The sequence below is a fragment of the Papaver somniferum genome, chromosome 1, assembly GCF_003573695.1.
Source record: "Papaver somniferum cultivar HN1 chromosome 1, ASM357369v1, whole genome shotgun sequence".
NCBI classification, from domain to species: domain Eukaryota; kingdom Viridiplantae; phylum Streptophyta; class Magnoliopsida; order Ranunculales; family Papaveraceae; genus Papaver; species Papaver somniferum.
In genome coordinates, this window is record NC_039358.1 from 109,639,686 (window position 1) to 109,650,617 (window position 10,932).

Consider the following 10,932-nt stretch of genomic DNA (forward strand, 5'->3'; position numbering starts at 1 on the left):
ATGCAATCATAAAGCCGATGCTAAATGCATTCATCAAGGAGTTTATAAAGATACACGATAACCCCTATAATATTCCACAGCCGCACTCCCCACAAAGATATGGCAATTAAGCGCAAGTTCAAAAGAACTCTCCCCCATTAAATGTCATTACCGAAAGAACAACAAGAGCGACCTTAATTTTGAAAGAAAATAAGGATTTCTTTGGACAAAACAAATCACATACAAGTATGAATTTGAATCCAAATGTTCAATTAATCGACAAGTGCTCAATCATAAGTGAACTTATGGAGACTTAAAAGATACAATTAGATTAATTACAAGAGAACCCATAATTAATCTAATTGAAATACACAACCAAATTAATCACAAAAGTAATCAATTTAATTGGTCATGGTCGACATAAGAAAACTTACGGAGCAACAACTAAATAACCAAACAAGATGATTAACTTAGTTGAAAATGCTCGACATAAAGGACCTTACGGAACAACAACATAGCTAATCAAAAAATAATCAACTTAGTTGTTTAATGCTCAACATAAGACACTTTACGGAGCCTCACAGTAATACATAAAATATGGATCAGAGAAGATCAATTACTGCGGAATACACAAGGATTCATTCTATTTTCCATCACTATTTGCACAATGACATACAATAGACATAATCCTTGCAAACAAAAGATTTTAACCTATATTCTATCAATAATTGACAATATAGGCTTAATTTTTCTATTTGTCAAAAGTCCATTCATTCTTTTATCAATACATGCATATTGACATACGAAAGACTTCACTTTTGATAAGATATGGGACGGTCAAGTTCACGGACATAAACACACACATCCCATAACAATATTGCAATATATAAAACCAATTATCTTCCAAACAAGTTTAGAATTTAAACCAATAAATATAAAAACATGAAGATGAAAACGTTGGACATAGCTATGTGTAATCACAATAATGGCTATTCAAAACTCTAGTTATTCTTCTAATAAAAACAAGAAAATAGAAGATTTACTAGACAAACTCCTATAAAGCATTTTACATTCAGTACTCTTCTCAACCTCTCTGTATTCATCAATCTCATCTTCAATCAAATCAATCCTCGATTCCAGATGATCCATCTTTTCTTCGAGTTTCTTGGAAGAAGCTTCAAGTTCACTTTTAAGGGAACGAACTTGTTCTAAGACTAGATTCATGGTTAAAGAGAGCTAATCAAACTGAGAGACAAAGATGTTCCCGTCCAGAGAGGAACCGTGAGTATCATGGCTCATCACATTATCAGAAGAATCGAATCGTATCTTCTTAGAAGGAAAGAGAACAGTCCAAACATCATCTTCTTTACTAGAAAGACTTGAAGAAGACATGATAGAGAAGGTAGAAGAAATTTTTATGCTAAGGAGATAAACTTTATTTTAAAGGCAACTGAGGATGGGATATAAATATCCAAAATGACATTTGACCAAAACCCTAAAAAAATATCCTCAGAAGAAATCCTTAACTGAAAACGTTTGAACAAAAAAACTTGACTAAGTAACAGAAAACTTTCATCACAACCCTCTTGAAGATTAAGATTTTTGTCTACGAGGGATAAACAAAAATCATCAATACAGTATTACAAATTGTAATTGTTCCAATTCTCCAAAGAATCGGTTAGCTTCTTTTGAAGGTATGCAGTATGTGATGTACCTTGTTTCTGTTTTACTTTTAAGAAAGAAGAGTTATCTTCATCATTCTTTCTTTCTTTTAGCACAGATTTGAATATCTTGATTGTTGATTTTCGTAAACTATGCATTCTATTGGAAATCTCTTTTACAAAGGATGAGGGTTTTGTATGAGATTTCTTTTTCTTCTTCTGCAAACAACGCTTGACAGAGGAATGCTTTTCCTGTTTCATGGTGCCACATGTTTTAAGATGAACTTGATTATCATGTAAGGAAATCACAGGAATAGATAAATTCTTGTGATTTTCTAAATTTTTCTTGTCGTCACAGTGACTTAAAGATGAGGTAGAATCAGGAGGAATTTGCTGACGATTCATAGTCGAAAAGGTTCGATATGTTTTGTACGAATAACGATTGATCAACTCCAATTTTAAATTAGTCATTTGGTATTCTAGACTTTCAATCCTTTCTAAGACTTCCTTTACAGGATGAAGAATTTCAGAGGAAATAAGATTGTTTATCATGGAACACTCAGAACTGTTGGGAGGACAGGTGTGATTATCAGCAAAAAGATTAAGAGAACCATCATAGATATCATCCTCAGGACAGTAGTCAAGAGTGGCCATCCATGCTTTAGTTATCTCACTCGTCTCTGTATCAGGACATTTAGAAGTATAGTAAATACTCCTATAGCACTTGAAACTGGAATTGTTATCATAGTTTTTCTGAACCTTTTTATTGATTGACTGAGCTTTCTTTTGAGACTTTCTTTTCCTCTGTCTAAGAGATTTCTTAAGATGTTGTATAAACAGTGACAAAATCAAATTAAAGCAATTCTCATGACTTTTATCAGTCAATTTAGAACGTCGAGACTTACGGTCAGATGCAGCAATATGATTGCTAAACTGATGACTTTTCTTTCTTTGTTCAAGTTCAAGATCGAAAATTTTCAACTTTCCAGCAAGAGTATTCCTGGATAGTATATCAAGGTTATTTCCCTCAACGATGGCATGCTTCTTAGAATCGTATCTAGATGGCAGCGATCTGAGAATTTTCATCACAATATCCTTTTCAGGAATAGTCTTACCCAATGCAGAGGATGGATTAACAATTTCAGACACTTTGTGATTAAACTCATCAAATGTTTCTTCATCTGCCATACGAAGGTTTTCCCAATCGGAATTTAGGTTTTGAAGCCTAGCTTCCTTTTCACTAGCATTACCTTCAAAAACGGTTTCTAAGATATCCCAAGCTGCTTGCGACTTAGTGCAATTAGTCACATGGTGATGAAGATTTGGGATAATGGCATGTATAATGGCATTCAAACCGTCGGAGTTTTGCTTTGTAACATTTATCTCGGCAGGGGTGTATTCACTAATAGGTTTGGGAACGTTTACATCTCAAACTTCCACAACGGGAGGATTATAGCCATTAATAACATATATCCATGATTGAAAATCACGCGCTTGAAGAAAAGCTCGCATAGCAATTTTCCACCATAAGTAATTAAAGCCATCGAAGACTGGTGGTACGTTAATAGAGATAGCACTTTTGTCCATAGAGTCAGATCGCTACAAACACAGACTTGTGAGGTCTTGAACGTGTTTGCCCGCTCTGATACCAATTGAAAAAGTGGGGGTACAACAACCACACCCAACAATTTGATTAGAAATTTGTATGGACAAACTCCAATATACTTCTAGAGAATCAACTAGACAGTCAGACTCAATCTAGATAAAAAGTATATCAAAGAGTTTATATCTCAATCTCTCGATTTGATCTTTACTCAAGCAAATAGAAATCTGTGAGTCATTATCAAAGAGAGATAACTTGGATGGTACCAAAGACCAATATCCAAGTGTCAATCAATTTAATCAACAACCAAAAGGTCGGATATTCTAATTGATTGAACAACGCACAACCTGTGATATTTCAATTATATAAACAAATATAATGCGGAATAGAAATAACACAGACACCAGAATTTTGTTAACGAGGAAACCGCAAATGCAGAAAAACCCCGGGACCTAGTCCAGATTGAACACACACTGTATTAAGCCGCTACAGACACTAGCCTACTCCAAATTAACTTTGGTCTGGACTGCAGTTGAACCCCAATCAATCTCACACTGATCTAAGGTACAATTATGCTCCTACGCCTCTGATCCCAGCAGGATTCTACGTACTTGATTCCCTTAGCTGATCTCACCCACAACTAAGAGTTGCTACGACCCAAAGTCGAAGACTTTAATAACAAATTTGTATCACACAGAAAAGTCTACGGTAATAGATAAATCCTTCTCCCACGAATATACCTACGAGTTTTGTTCCGTCTTTTGATAAATCAAGGTGAAGAGGAACCAATCAATAAACCGGTCTTATATTCCCGAAGAACATCCTAGTATTATTGATCACCTCACAATAATCTTAATCGACGCAGCGAAAAAAGATATTGTCAAACGATGAGACGAAGTGTTTGTGATTACTTTTCTATCTTGCCTATCGGAGATATAAAATCTCGAGCCAATTATTACAATCGTACTCGTAAAAATAGAATATGCAAGATCAGATCACACAACTACAAGAAAAGTAGTATCGGTCTGGCTTCACAATCCCAATGAAGTCGTTAACCTGGTTTAGAAGAAGAAACCAAAGGTTAAAGGAGAATCGACTCTAGCTATGCAACTAGTATCACACGTAAGGTGTGGGGATTAGGTTTCCCAGTTGCTAGAGTTCTCCCTTATATAGTTTTCAAATCAGGGTCTGCAATCAATGTATCTTGGTAACAAAGCATTCAATATTCACCGTTAGATGAAAACCTGATTAGATTCGAGCTAATATTTCTCAAACGTTGGATCGAAAACTTAGCTTGTTACACACAAATGAAATGTCCAATTTTGGGTTTACGAACCATTCCCAAACATTAACATTTGTTGGTTCAACAATAGTTAACCAAATGGTTAGCCATATGATTACTTTCATATCAACCATATTCTTCTTCACCATAACTAGTTCAAATGACTCAAATGAACTAGTTAGAGAGTTGTTCAATTGGTTAGATCTTATGTAACTACACAAGACACAATCGAAGCAAGAACGGTTTGATTCACTCAAATCGGTTCATGAACTTTATAGCCACAGTTTGCAAGAGCATTCCTTAGTTTAATAAACATGAGTTCAAGAACAACCGGTTTTAGATATGAACTGCTCAAGTTCGAGGACTGGTTTCGCGGACTTAAGCTCATGGAAGGAGTTCACAAACTCCAGCAGAAATTCTCGGATCAAGAACTTCCGCCAGTTCGCGGACTTGGCTCACGCCACTTCCATTTCTCTTGATCAACAAAGTTCGCAAACTTTGATTCAATGAATAAGGACTTATACATATATGTGTTTCCACAATAATGCTTATATCCTACCAATGGTTATGTAATCTAAACTCTCATTTCAATTATTGAAACATTCTCAGAGGACGGATATATCCGTTATTCACAGACCATTTTTCCTCAGAGCAATTTTCAAAGTGATTGAAACATAACATGACTTTTGTCACTATGTAAAGATGAATTCGGCTAAAGTGAAAGCTTACCAACACATATTTCGAGAAATAGATAGGCGAGATAAACTCGGTTCGAAATAGCAAATGTGCATAATGAAAGTCTATATATCAAAACGACTTTTGTCTCAAGAGTAGGAGATAAAATAGATAGACTTTTGAGTGACAGATAAGTTCAAGTCTCCACATACCTTTTAGTCGATGACGATCCAACAGTTCCTTGAGTAGTCCTTCATCTTGTATGATGATTGCCATGGAGTTCTTGAGCTCAACTACACTTTCTATCCTAGTCCGAGACCTTTAGCTATGTGGGCCAGAAATCAAGACTTGTAGTTTTGATCACTAACATTGACAAACATGCTTGAGATAGCAACGCATGCGAGTTCGACCGAGCAATGCTCTAACAAGGGTAGAGTTCCAGAAATTGTAAGGAAAATTAACAAGGAATTTAGTGGACGGTTAAGACAAAAAAAAAATGCTCAACAATATGTGATGAATAATGTAGTATCAGAGATTCCAACATGAAAGTGTCCCGACTTAGGAACTTTTAAGATCAATTTTGATGCTTTATATTTAAAAGAAACTGGAAAGTGAGGAATTGGACTAATTTGGCGTGATTTTGCAGGTGTCTTCCATGGACTTAGATGCCTTCCCCCAGTTGTAGTTGATGCAGAACAGGCTGAAGCACTAGGATCGTTGGAAGCAATCAAATGGGCTAAAGAATAGACTAAAAGATGTTCAGTTTGAGGAAGATTGTAATAATGTGGTGCTGGCAGCGAATGGTTCCTAAGTCATTGGTTCCAAAACAATATATTAGAAGACTGCATTTGTTTACTTAAACAATTTGATTCATGGACTTGATCCTTTGTTAAAAGATTACCTAATAATGTAGCGCATGTAGCCGCAAAGTTCTCTATTGAGTTAGTAGGCAAAAAAGAATGGAATAATTCCTTTCCAGTAGGAATTGATGAATGTATTCAAGCAGATTTAATTAACTGCTTCTTAATTTTCGATAAAATTTATTTTCGTATTTAAAATTAAAATATTTAATTTCTAAGTAGGTGAACTCTTGAGGTGCTTCAATCAACCTTGTGATAAAGGTTTGCTCAATAACCCAAATTTGCATAATGATCCAAAATCTATAAGTCCCTTCAAATTTGTCATCGTAAAAAAATTATCTTGTGACCCCAAGTCTGCATCACGACCCAAAATCTCTTATTATAACCTAATATCCGTACTAATTTAATATTTCTTAATATTTGCACAGTGACTTTAAAGTTTAAACATTTTGTGTGACTTTTAATCAATCTCATGGCCAAAAACCTACATCCTGATTCAAATTTACCTTGTAAAATATGCATATTATCCAAAATTTGTCATGTAACCCAATGTAGATTGTCCAACATTATCTTTTAAAGTTAAATTAGTTTCTTGATAATACAGATCACGGTTAATATTTTCATATAGTACTAAAAATATGAAACCGAAAAAAATATTATCTTAAAATTGCGTGACGCCAAAAATTATAGTGCTTCTTCAAAATGGTCCAAAGAGGACCCTTTTTTATACTCCCTCCGTCCAAAAATAGATGACCTAGTTTGGATTTGCACAATTCTTAAGGCAAGGAGAAAAGGGGAGTACTTTTAAGTATTTTTTATAATTATACCCTTATGAATAATAACTAGTAAAATTTAATTATCTCTTAAACTATAGCACGGATATTCGTAAACTTTATACCTTTGAAAAGCATATTAAAGCACCTACATAACGAATATAAACATAAAACCAAAATAAAAATAAAAATTTAAGCTCTCGTCAATATGACGATTTTCTCTCTCCTAAAAAAGGAGATTCCTTTTTCATCTCTGGATGATTTTCTCTCGTCATTCGGACGATTTTTCTTGATCTTACTAATGTGTTTTATGTTGTGTTTGTACCCAAAATTACTTTTAGGCACTAAACACGATTGATTGGTGTTGATGATCTAAATTAGGGAATTAAAGATACTTAGAAGCGAGCTCAAACAACAACCACACCCAATATTTCGTTCGGCAATATGTATGGACTAACTCTAATATAATTCCGAGAGCACCAACTTAAAAGCGAGCTCAATCTAGAAAGATATCAAAGAGTTATATCTTAATTTCTCAATACAATCTTCCAGTTCAATTGCAGATTTATAACCTTCCTCTTGACTGGCTAATACAAAGATGGGATCTTCATCTATCGGTTCCTGAAGCAAAATCCGAATTTAAATTCTTGCAAAGTGCAACTACTAAAAAAAAAATACAGCATGATTTGAAGAAAATGAAGAACAACAGAGCATACAAATTCACGGATGAGACCATGGTGTTGCTCAGTGTAGCTCCTTAGCTGATATTATAAGGTCAACAAACTAATCAAAATTTCTTAGTAATATTGGTACTTGATGGGTCTGCAATCAAAAATACAAAAAAATCAAATACATAAGAAGAAGAAAAAAACAGAAACTAAGGAAGACACCCTAAATCCCTTAATCAAAAATCCAGAATTAAGATTGTTAGAGAACATAAATCAGACATGGAAATCCAATGAATTAACACCAACCCATGAAAGTATAAGACAAAAACTGTCAGAAATTGGATGAAAAGAGCTAACTTGCATTCATCTTCCCCTTTTTAGTTTATTTTTATATAGACGAAGAAGTAATCAAGCATCTTATAGTGATGTCATATGTAATTGAAGTAGAAAGAAAAAAGGTTCGTACAAAACATAAATTAAAAATCAGAAATTAAGACGGAGTTTTTAAACAGAAAGAAAATTAGGGATCAATAGGGTTTCTTACTTCTGAGTTTTGAGGTCGAATTCATACTGATTTTTCCTTCTGGATATTTTTTTTTCTTCGACATCTTCCAATTTCTTCAGCTCTGTTTTTCAGCAGAACAAAAAACTTATGTTCGAAAAGACTAAACCCTAGATTTTGTTCGATAGGAATGGATTTGGTTTTAGGTTTAGTTTGCAGCAGATATCAATGATTTTAGGTTTAGGGTTTATCTGCAAGAACGGAAAAGTGTTTGCGATGAAAAGGGAATGAGAAGTTTTGGAATGAAAAGAAATGGATACTTTTTTTCCAGGACGATATAACAGTATATCTTACTTAGGTTTAGATTTTGACAATATTGTATACCTATTAACGGTGTTATTAACGTCTAGTTAAGTATTAGGTGTAAACCAAGTGTAACCAATAAATAAGCTTTAGACCTCAACGGAAGTATTGTGTACCCAAATTTTCTTTCACGGTGTTACTAACGACCGGTTAAAAACATGGTGTAAACAGAGTGTGACTGAAATTTAAAAATTTGGACCAATAGAGTCCCGCCAAGTGTCATCACCAAATTTACTAATGCCCAAAACTCTTTTCTCATTAACTCTGAGGGAAGTGTCACGCCCACCGCGCGACGTGGGGATCATATGACTTAGGATTTTAAAGGTCTTGAGAAGAAAACAAAAATCACACTCTTCTCACGCAAGAAAGTGACTCTAAAAATCATTAGCCGTCAGCAAACAAGAATTAACTATTTAAGTAGCATTAGTTAAAGAGGTAGCATATTACTAGCTGACTGAACGCTACTTGAAAACAGTGAAGACAATAGATAATGAGCCAACCGATTATGTACAACCCCTATACCACTAGACCCAATGTTGGGTGCAATAATCAAAAACAAAGAAAAATCAAATAAGCAAAAAGTTATTGATACTTAGCTCCTTTATAGTGGAAGTGATTGCTTTGACGAAACGAACAAGCTCCCCATATCTCCGCAACAGCAACAGGGCAAAACTTTGGAAAACAGAGTGAGTCGCGTGTTCAACACGCTGTCCTTAAGACATTAGCGTCCGGATACACTCAAGAGTGATGCTATAGCCCTCACAGGACGGATATCTCCAGGATAAAACACCCTAATACACCTACTACTAGCATATGTAGTAGATGCTCAACTTGAGCTTGGCAACTCCGAAAAAACATTAAGGAAAATCGCGAATGCTAAAGAAAGCAATACAAAATATTTTCCCTTAGGGGTCTCTCTAAAATATAGAGAATCCCCTTTACCATATAGGGGTCCCTCTAGAATATAGAGCAACCCCTTTTTTCCATACATTTACAAAAGAAGTGAATTTGTTTATATAATTGACAAACCCAAGTTAAGAAGAGCTCCTCCCCTATGTGGGACTAAAAATCTTATATAGTCTCTTAAAAACAACTAAAGAGTGGAAACTCCACTATGTGAGACTAATAAGTTTTCATTCACAAAAGAAACACTAAATTAAAATCTTTAAAAATCATTTTTATTAATCGTTTTTCCAACACCCAATACTGCTACTGCTAAAATAGTTAACCCCGAATAACAACTCAGTTCACAAATAATGTTAACCAATCTGTGACAGTTGTTTGGGAAAAAATAACAACAAAATAGTGTATTGCAATATGTTTGGATGATGGTTGTTTGTTCAGAGAGTGCCCAGAATAGAAAAAGAGTTTCCACTTAAACAAACAACAGTCATCCAAACACAAATAGAGTTGCACATAAGTTATTTGTGGGAATTTAGCACCAAGGGGGACTAGGCAATGTCGAAAACCTAAAAATAAACAACTGACTAGTATTTGAGGCTGGACGCAAGCTAGATTAGGATAAACTATAACAAGCCATATACACAATGTACAGGAAGGAAAAACTATGTCTAACAAGTCTTAACTGCTAATATGCATCAAGTCTTCACATCAGAGTTGTTAACTAACCAGAAGTGTTCTAGAAGACCATCAAACGAAACAATGATACTTACAAGAAAACTGGATACTAAACATTCCTAGAGGATTAATTACCTAATTTCTACAATTCTAGTCACAACTTTAGGTTCACTAGATAGCCAGAAGATACCATCCCCAATGACAATATTCTAGTCATATATTAGAGGTATTACAAAAATAAAGATAAACAAACATACTCTTTACATGCATACATATATCTTCGACAAGCTTTTCCTGATACGTGTGTATCTTCCTCTCCTCGGGGACTAGTAATCCTCAAGACGGATTGAGGATAAAATCATATATTATGAAGGAATCCTTATTTAGGCAGAATTCCTAGTTAGGAAAGAGTACTGTTTTTATGCAATACTTTTAGTTAAGGAAATATACCTAGAAAAGGTATTGTTCCTAGATAAGGAAATAGATTCCTTAAAGGTTTGGGAAACCAATCCAGAAGAGAATCCTTGTCGACCAAGTATGACATGAAGCTATAAATAGAGATGTTTAGCTCATAGCTAAGACATCTAGGGTATTATGGTTTGTGAGACAGACAGAAAACCTAGAGAAATCTTGGAACAATACTTGTGCAAGCTTAGCAAATAATTTAAGGTTAATCCACTGTTTAGAGAAGATTGTGAGCGTAACAAAGAGAGAATTTTAATCGTTTTCTTGTTCATAATCTAGAGAAGATATTTTCTTAGAATTACTACTTGTGTTCCATTTTCTAAGTTTCTCGTCTATTATTATTCTGAATTCCGCCTTTATAGTAATAGTTACCAAGGTATAAAGATCAATACGTATCAAGTTGGTACCAGGAACAAGGTTAGTTTCTAGGGTAAATCTTTGTGGTTTATGGTTTTCACTAGATCTCTCTACATAAAGCTTGGTGAGGTACTCGAGAAGCTAGAAGACGTTAGGAGAACAAGGG